This window comes from Symphalangus syndactylus, chromosome 8 (genome assembly GCF_028878055.3).
Source record: "Symphalangus syndactylus isolate Jambi chromosome 8, NHGRI_mSymSyn1-v2.1_pri, whole genome shotgun sequence".
Lineage (NCBI taxonomy): Eukaryota > Metazoa > Chordata > Mammalia > Primates > Hylobatidae > Symphalangus > Symphalangus syndactylus.
The window spans coordinates 90,103,111-90,112,500 of NC_072430.2; the positions used below are offsets into that span (position 1 = coordinate 90,103,111).

Here is a 9,390-nt window from a genome sequence, read left to right on the forward strand (position 1 = left end):
AATCTTGCCCTGGATTTGTAAGTCTGTATTTGCAGTTACCTCAGATGAAAGCTTTACAAAATATTTTGCCATTATATAAGATAAATCACCAATTTTCCAATCTTTATTTTACCAAATAAAGAACTGACACATTATTAAAGATTTTGTTAGTGCTATACACTTTAATTTCTGGACCAATTTTTGTTTGTTTTTTTGTTTGTTTCACATTTTTTATTTCCATAGGTTTTGGGGGAACAGGTGGCATTTGGTTACATGAGTAAGTTCTTTAGTGGTTATTTGTGAGATTTTGATGCATCCATCACCCGAGGAGTATACACTGAACCCAATTTATAGTCTTTTATCCCTCATCCCCTTCCCACCCTTTACCCCTAAGTCCTCAAAGTCAATTGTATCATTCTTATGCCTTTGCATCCTTATAGCTTAGCTCCCATCCTATATCAGCCTGGGTGTACTAGCGTATGCTTAAATAATGAAGAGGCATAAAATAAATTTTAAATCTTTGTTTTCCAGTCATATTATGTGTCCATTTTAATATGGATAGGAGACACTCCTCTTCAACCCAGGACAGAGCTACTAAATGATCATGGTGACAGGAAGAAGAAAGAAAGCTGAAGGTCTTACACAAGCTATAAAATACTGCAGTCCAAAGCTACCTTCTTCTACAGTTTGTGGCAAGAACTAACCCCGTCATGGCCACAACACTGTGAGAAGGGAAAGGAACCATAACTATACAATCTTTCTGGAAGTAAATAACAATCAAATAGTGTTGAACATATACAATTTTATATCATTTTTTGAGTTTCAACTTAATATTTTGTTCTATAATTGTATATAATATTTTACCTATATTCACAATATTATCACTGTCTTCATAATCAGTGGTTTTAGTGTCATAATATTTGATGGAATAGACCAACACCACCTCAAAAGCTATTCTCCAGTTGAGGTGTTTAGATTTTTTTCTGCTTTCTGTTGGCTTACATGTTACTTATGTCAGTAACAATCAGTGTTATGCTACAGTAAAAATATCCTAATGTCAGTAAGTTAAGGTAACAAAAATGTATCTCTTTTTCATACTATGTACATTATCAACATGGTTAGGCTGTGGACTCTGCTCTACATCCTTCTCCCTCTGGGATCCAGGCTGACTGAGCAAATCTGTCTGGAATGTTGCTGATTGTCATGGTAAAATGAGAGGGAAAAGAAACTCTGAAAGTTTTAATAACAGTAATAAAAATCTCAAAACAAGAAATGACATGACATACATCATTTCTGTTTATAACTCGTTGGTCAGATTTAATCACTTGATACCATGCAAACAAACGAGCACTGGAATGTACAGTCTTACCATGTGCTTAGAATATTATAATGCTGAGACTTTAATGACCACAAAACTTCACAGCAGCCCATTTCATCACAAGCCAGGAAGCCTAGGAGGAAAAAAGAATGGTTTTATGAAACAGGCGCAAAGACTTGCAGCAGTTCCAGCTGTGGCTAAAGTGGGCCAAAGTACAGCCTGGGCCTTGGCTACAGAGGTGTCTCTCATGAGGCTGTGGTTAAGCTGTCAGCCATAAATATGGTTTCTGAAAATAAGACTGGGACTATAGGATCCAATCTAAACACCCTCACATGTGTCTTAGCAGGAAGTTATTTTTCCTCACCTTGTGGGTCATCCCATAAGACTGCCCATGACCTGGCTTCTTCTAGAAAACTGGAGAAAGAGAGAGAGAAAGACAGTGGGAGGAAAGTAATAACTTTCATGATTTGATCTTATAAGTGACATACCACTACTCGTGTATTCTATGGGTCACACAGAACATCCCTGGTACAATTTGAGCAGGGGTTACACAGTGATGTATAAGGCCAATAGGTGGAATTATTGAGGGTCATCTTTGGGGGCTAACTACCTCAGCAAAATACATGAGTTCTCATGAAGATAGAAGAGTAGATATTGTTGTATGAAAAAGTGGTTTACCTTTTTTCTATACTATAAAGCAGAGTCATCAGCTGAGACTGAGGAAGGCAAGACACTCATTAGAATTTTGTGGCAAGGAATGAATGTTTAAACGTAAAGCGTCTTAAAAACTGGGAAGGAAATAAAGATCTGTGGTAGGATTGCCATAAGATGCTGAATGACCACTTACTCTTGGTCATAAATTAAGGTATGACCAGTTATCATAATGTGTTTTTCTCCAACCATGTTTTGTTGCTTGTTGGTAGGCTCAATAAAAGTGAACTACCGAATTTAAACAAGGTACAGGTTTTGCAATGAAAATGCAATGGGAAAAAAGTTATAAGGAAACCAAAAGTATTTGCCAATAAACTATTAAATACAATCAAGTAATATGTGTCATGGATAAATGCTAGAGAATAGATATCAAACAACAGAATAATGATCAGAGGGTGAGCTACTTGAAAGAAAAGATTTGTAAGCCTTCATGGATGTATCAGTACTTTCTTCAAAGAAAGCATTGATGATATATGACCTGTTAAAAGATATTTGCTATCACACATTGAGGAATTGTTTTCTTAATTAAGGGAAAAAAATAATTTAAAAAATTTTGTTTGTTTGAAAGGTTATGACCAAGAAAGCTACTAGGTCCCAAAATAATTTTCACACAAAATTGGATTAATATATTGTTTATGTTATATATACACACTGACCACAATAGACTATATACTACTCATCATATAACTGATAAATCATAAACAATACAGATTTTATTATTTTGATTTAATCTACTGTTAATAAGTACATCACAAATTCAAAAAACATACCTTACTTAATTTCCTATAAGTTTATCCTTGACATTGACAAATGTATGTCAATTGGCAATGAAAAATTAAGCCACGCTAAGGTTATAAATTTTGATATAATAAAATTATACTTTCATCACTTAGTAAATTAAGTAGTCTAACCAAGCTTGAGAATATCTCTGAGAAAATATAGATTTTTATATTATCATATTTCATGTGTGAATGAAGAAGAGACTTTTTCACTTGTCTTCATAATGGTGGAAATTTCTTGACTGACTTCAACACAGAATAAGAAGTAGAATTGCTGGATTCTAGGAAATGCACACATTTTGTATTAGCGGATACTGCCAAATCATTTTGTCTTTCATTAATTTTACTACTGAATATGTAAACATTAAGTGGTACATAAAAGAATGTCTTGAGTTCTAGTAATGGCTTTCCCTGCTTGCATTATGTAGCAAAGACCTAACTTCCACTCCAGTTTATTTAATCACTCCTTACTTTGTTGATTCAGTGACACGAGAGCCCCAGATAGCCAGAGAGCCATATACCTTCAAGTTCATGGCAACCATTGTCATGTTCCCTAATAAAAGCATTCATCCCTTGCAAAATAACACTATTAATCAAGATTCAAGAAAGGGAATAAAATTGTTCAAGTGGTTTATTAAGTGAAACAGTAAAAGGAATCTCTCCCACTTCCAATCCTTGATTCCAAACCCATATATTCTGACTAGATTTATCCAGTCAAATTTATCTAGTCGAATACAAATACTACAACCTGTAGGACACAAGCCCAACTTTGCAGGATGCTGTCTCTGAATGGCATAATAAATATTTTCAGTTGGCCACTCTTACGTTATGCAATGCCAGCTGCTTTTAAGTGATAGAGTATAGGGCAGGACCAGTGAACTCCATTAGCATAAGCTCATTATTTGGTGTACTTTGCTATAATACCATGTTCAGAAGCAATGCTGTATGAGGCAACATGGTAGTAAATAAATATTTTATAAGTTTTCAAGTAGCTGGAAGAAGCATGGTAACCCAAAGAAGCAATACTTTATCTAGGTCAAGAGTCTATTTCATTGAAATAAACAACCACTCCTTTCAAATTAAGATGATTTCAATTACATTTAAACTCTATAAGTAGTAGTCAAGTTTTGGGTTTAATCCTCAACTGTAACAGAGCTTTTGTTATCTGCTTATGTCTTAGCTGTATAAGACTGGCTACAATTTAAATACCTGACCTATTCATATTTCTTGTATACATTATTTAATACAGTCAGAATATGATGATTGCTAAATGTCATGGAGGCTCCAAAGGAAGTCAGTGAGTGGCAGAGGGTAATTAATTACCTATGTAGGACAGAGTGTGAAAGCTAGCAGACCTCTTTAGTGTCATAGAAAAAGATCTGATATTCAATGCTGCACCTTCTTAGACTCTTCCCCCATCCCTCCTCTCCTGGCCACCACAGAAATAAGAGAATGAAGTCACAAATTAACCAATCCATGGGAGTGCTAGACTCTCCAAAGGAGGTCAGGAATTATATATCACAGGAACTGAAAGGTCCAGCCAAAATGCACCAGAAGAAGCTGGCAGAGTATGTGTGGGACTGGATCCTGAGAGTGCTGGAGCATGGAGAGAACATAAGGCTCTAAAAACCTGATTAGGGAGAGTCTATTGATGTGGAAGCACTCTTCCATGACACTAATGTAAACATCCTGAAAAGTGCTAGCATGCTGCTAGGATGGATCTTGGAAGGTTGGACAAAGTAACGGTCCACAGGTGAATTGGAAATGCCAGTGTAGTCATAGGAGATGGCAGAAGAATGCATGAAAAGACTCAGAGAAGAGGATAAACTACATAAGACTGGAAACCTGATCAGATGGTTATGTTCTTCAAGATAATTAGAAATTGAAGAAAAAACTTGTTTATCAAAGTAATAAAGAATGTGCTAGTGAGAAAGTCATCAGTACTGTCAGGAAGTTCAGTTGTGTACTCTTTGGACGAGGGATGACTATGAAAGATGCTGTTGCCAGACTAGCCTACCTGAAAGCAGTGGAAGGAATAAATTCCTGAAATAACAGAAATCAGGTGACAGTACCTAAAATTCATAAACAAGTTGGGCGTAATTATCATAATAGCACCAAAGTTTCGAATGGCAACAAGGGGACCTTATTGGTATGGCATCATGCAGACAGTTAACAGAACATAGCATCTCTAGAGAAAATATAGATGAAAATCAACAGATGTAATTTTCACTGTGTACGACCAAAATAAATGCAGGATGAAAGATCAAAGGCTTAGTGTAGCCACCACAAAAGAAGTCACTATTCCTTGCTTAATTTCTACATCTGAGCTAGCTTTCAAGTCCCATATAGGAAGAATCTTACAAAACTGTAAAAAAAGTGTACTTGATAAATATTTCCCTAGTCTTCTCCAAAGGGTAAATGTACTAAGAGAAAATCTATTAAGAGTATTTAAAGACCCTAAGGACTGTTAGAGTCCAAGTCAACATTAGTATCTAGAACACAAATTTCAGTTACAATGGAAACTTAATGGTGGGCAAGTACTAAAGGTAATCCTGAGCCAGGATCAGTACAGAGTGGAACCACCAGGTCTTAGGACTCACCCAATAGATATATAATCAATTTACAAATGTGTAATTGAAATAGCCATACTTGGTGCTTGGAAGAATCCTCACATTGTTACCTGGATTATGGGGTAAGTTCTGTCATAGTACAGAAGGCCAATCTGCAGCTTTGAAACTGCCCACCTGTCAAGTCAGGAAGCCAAAAACAATGTAACTTCCTGGAGAAAACAGCAGAAATTAATGCAACTCTTAAAGATCTAAAAGGGTGCGGTGGTAGTAGCCACCATTTTTATCCCCAATTAATTCATGAATTTGCCTACAACAAAAGCCCAGAGAGATCCTGAAGGATAACAATGGATTATCACAAATTCATCCAAGAAGCATTCTCAATTGCAGATTCTTTTCAGAATTACAGATCTTGGTACAGCCTATAACACAACACAAATACATGGTAGCTCAAAGCTTTTAAGGATGAGGCTATGTATTACCCCGCCAGGTAAGACAAATACACCAGCAGAGCTGTTAGCATACAGAAAGTAGTAGTGGAAGAAGATAATAAGTGTCATCATGGCCCAGAAACCACTTGGCAGTGACAGGGCTGTAGTTGCTCCTACTAATATTATTTCTGTATGTTTCTCTAAGAAACAAGAATGATATAGGAGATATTTCCAGAAAGAATGAAGTTAATATATAGATCTGAGTAGCGCAAAGGGGGATTGGAAATGTATATTGCTGAGGTGGCATGCTGCTTGGTATTTCTTAGAAGCAAGGTCCTAATTCACCTAGCTGCTAGAAAGATTGCTTTCCAATGGCTCATACCTAACTCCATCCCCAAATAATTGTCCTTGCCCAAAGATTGCTGCCTTGTCCAAGGTTATGCCCCTTCTGCAGATGCATCTCACATCCAAGGACTTGCTAATAAGTGAGTACAAACCCTGGCTCCAGCTTCAGAACTTGCTATGAAATTGGCTGAGGCCTTTGTAGTAACAGTACAGCAGTTAAACTTCTTCCTCTGCCTAATCTTACCTTCCTTATTTCCTAATAGAGATCATTCCCTGGAGAACTACTCAGTAAAGTCATACACACAAATTTCCATTTTGGCGTCTCTTATCTCAGGAACTCGACCTGAAATAAAGTCTGAGAAAACGCCACTATATTTGGCAGTTGCGAGCATATAGTGACAGTCAAAGGGGGACTCATCTGGTTCTGCTTCTCACAAAGAAAACTAGAGTTTGTTCATTTTTCTAGTTTATCCACTAATATAGTCATAAAACTGGATGAATAAATAACAAAATGAAATTCAGGGGTAGGTATTTTTTCTTTCTACCTTAGAAACTATTTCTAAATTCATGTAAGTTTATAATATTTCTCATATCTACTAAGATAAATTATTTTATTGTCTCCACTTAGCAGCAACTTTTTAAAAATCAAACTGATAAATGATGCAACTTGTGATTAATCAGTTGATCCCCAAAAGAACAGTTTTTTAATATTTCTATAGTTAATTCAAAAACTTTGTAACTGATTACTTAGCAAAGCAATTACAATACAAAAAATAAATGTACTTCAGTCTATTCCATCACTATTCACTTATCTTTCCTTTATAAATGTGACTTACTGATTCTGAATTTGTCACTATCAAAACAATCCTATCTATATGTATTATATAAAATTGCTATTATATTGCAAAGGCAAAATAATATGTTAAGGAGTAAAGTGGTTTTGAAGCAGCATATGAATCACATGTTTCAGTTTCATTGAGATATATTCAGAATAAGTCAATGTTTACAATTGAAAGACTAGAAAGAGAAAGTGCAGGGATTTTTTTTTTTTCATTGTTAATGTACCAACACCATTCAGTTCAGAACAAATGGTTCTGACACAATTGCATATCCACATGCAAAAGAATGAAGATGGTCTCCTAGCACACTTGACATATAAAACTAAATCAAAATGGATCAGAGGCTAAACTTAAGTGCTAAAACTATAAAAACCCATAAAAGAAAGCAGAAGAGTAAATTTCATAACTTTGGATTCAACAATGATGTGTCGTTAGAAACAACACAAAAAAGACAAGCTACAAAATAAAAAGGTAAATTGAAGTTTATCAAAATTAAAATGCTTTGGACTTTAAAGTATATCATCATGAAAGGGTATAGACAACCACTGAACGGGAGAAAATATTTGCTCTATTAAAACTAAAGGTACTTTGTAAACTTTTTTAAAAATTAAGAATTTGAATAATATAAAAAGACTAAAAGGTAATTTTTTTACAGAAATACAATATAGGTTGATTTAAAATATGTACATACAAATGGCAAGGTTTCTATTATGTTTCAGCAGAGAAAACCTGGAAAAAGTAAGAAAAAAATTGTAGAAGGCTTTAGTGAAAATTAGTTGTCTTAAAATTAAAACTCTATAATTTTAACCAACTTCATTGTGACATTTTATTTTAAGGGAATTTTACTTTTTTAGGAACAGAAACTCAGGACACATACCAGAGTGATAAAAATATTGGCTTTGATCCTTCTCAGCATGCAAAGAAAATTGAAAGCATGTCAAAGTTAAGGACATTGGAGAACATCTAATGAGAAAAAATGTTCTCTGAACTTTGAAAAAAAATCAAAGGTACTTCATATTCTTGTAGGTAGAAATGTTCTGTTTCTGAAAAGCTGACATGAGTGCATAATCTCATAAAGTAGTACAAAGTATAAATTATGTCCTGTGAAAATACTGTTTAAAATGACAATTTGACAATGTAATGAAGTATTAATATATGCCATGACAGAATATTGCTAAACTACAAGTATTCTCTTATATCTAGCTAAAGAACTCTGTGACTAATGTACCAAGGAGAAAATTCTGGCAAAGTAATGTGTTCAAATCTCCTGTTTATAATTCCTCCATTGAAATCTAGGCTTCACTGGATACAAAATTATAAATTCTTATACCATTATCTAACCTTTGTTTTATTGTGTCTCATGGTTTACAGAAAGTAGTAACAAAAATAACTCAATTTTCTACCTACAATGTATCTACTTTGTGAAATTTCCAATGATCTTCTTTTAAAATTCTAGTCTCTGGATTCATAAATTATAATATACTAACTGAATTAAAGACATTTAGTACAGGAAAATTATCCCAAATCAAAAGGACTGTAGGTTGCAATATTGTAAAGGAAATAAAAAGGGTAAGAATCTAAAATATTGTTTGAATATGCAAAACCAAGACATTCACACCTACAATGTAATTGTATTACAATGTGCCTGTATAATATACTCCAGAAATTACACAAATACATGGAATATCCTGTGGTTCCTTATAAACTCTGATTTCAATAGCAGGATTCAGATAACCAATTTACACACAGTGGAATGAGCATGAGCCTCACGTGGCTTCTTTTTTCTCTCTCTATTAAATGGCACATCTTTATACAGGGATACCTCATGTTATAGTGCTTTACTTTATCGTATTTCACAAATACTGTGGTTGTTACAAATTGACAGGTTGTAGCAACAATGCATTGAGCAAGTCTATTGCACCATTTTTCCAATAGTATGTGCTCATTTCATGTCTCTGTGTCACATGATAGAAATTCTCACAATTTTTTCATACATTTTCACTATGGTTATATCTGTTATGGAGATCTGTGATAAATGATATTTGATGTTACTATTGTAGTTGTTTTGGAATGCCACACACTGTTCATGTAAGATAGCAAACTTGATAAACATTTTGTGTGTTCTGACTGCTCTACCAGCCAGTCATTCCCATGTTTCTCTTTCTCTTTTTGGCCCTCCCTATTCCCTGTAACACAACCATATTTAAATTAAGGCAATTAATAACTCTACAATATCCTCTAAATGGTCAAGTAAAAGGAAGAGTCTCACATCTTTCACTTTAAATCAAAAGCTAGAAATAGATTAAGCTTAATAATTTCTAGCTATTCAAAGCTAGCTTTTCTAGCTCTAGAGAGACATATCAAAGCCAAGACAGGCTGAAGCTAGGCCTTTTGTGCCGAAGAGTTAGGCAAGTTATGAAG

At 34.6% G+C, this 9,390-nt stretch overlaps 1 long non-coding RNA gene across 1 annotated transcript in view; it reads right to left on the bottom strand.

Annotated features, from left to right (window-relative positions):
- The window catches only part of LOC129488145 (uncharacterized), a 521,486-nt gene that overhangs the window by 496,145 nt on the left and 15,951 nt on the right, over window positions 1-9,390 (bottom strand). Inside the window, exons 1-3 of the long non-coding RNA XR_010122386.1 lie at window positions 5,468-9,390; window positions 1,662-1,711; window positions 1,349-1,430 (exon numbers count right to left, since the gene is read on the bottom strand). The exon at window positions 5,468-9,390 is cut by the window's right edge and continues 15,951 nt beyond it. This is a non-coding gene — a long non-coding RNA (uncharacterized lncRNA). The remainder of the gene's footprint in view (window positions 1-1,348; window positions 1,431-1,661; window positions 1,712-5,467) is intronic.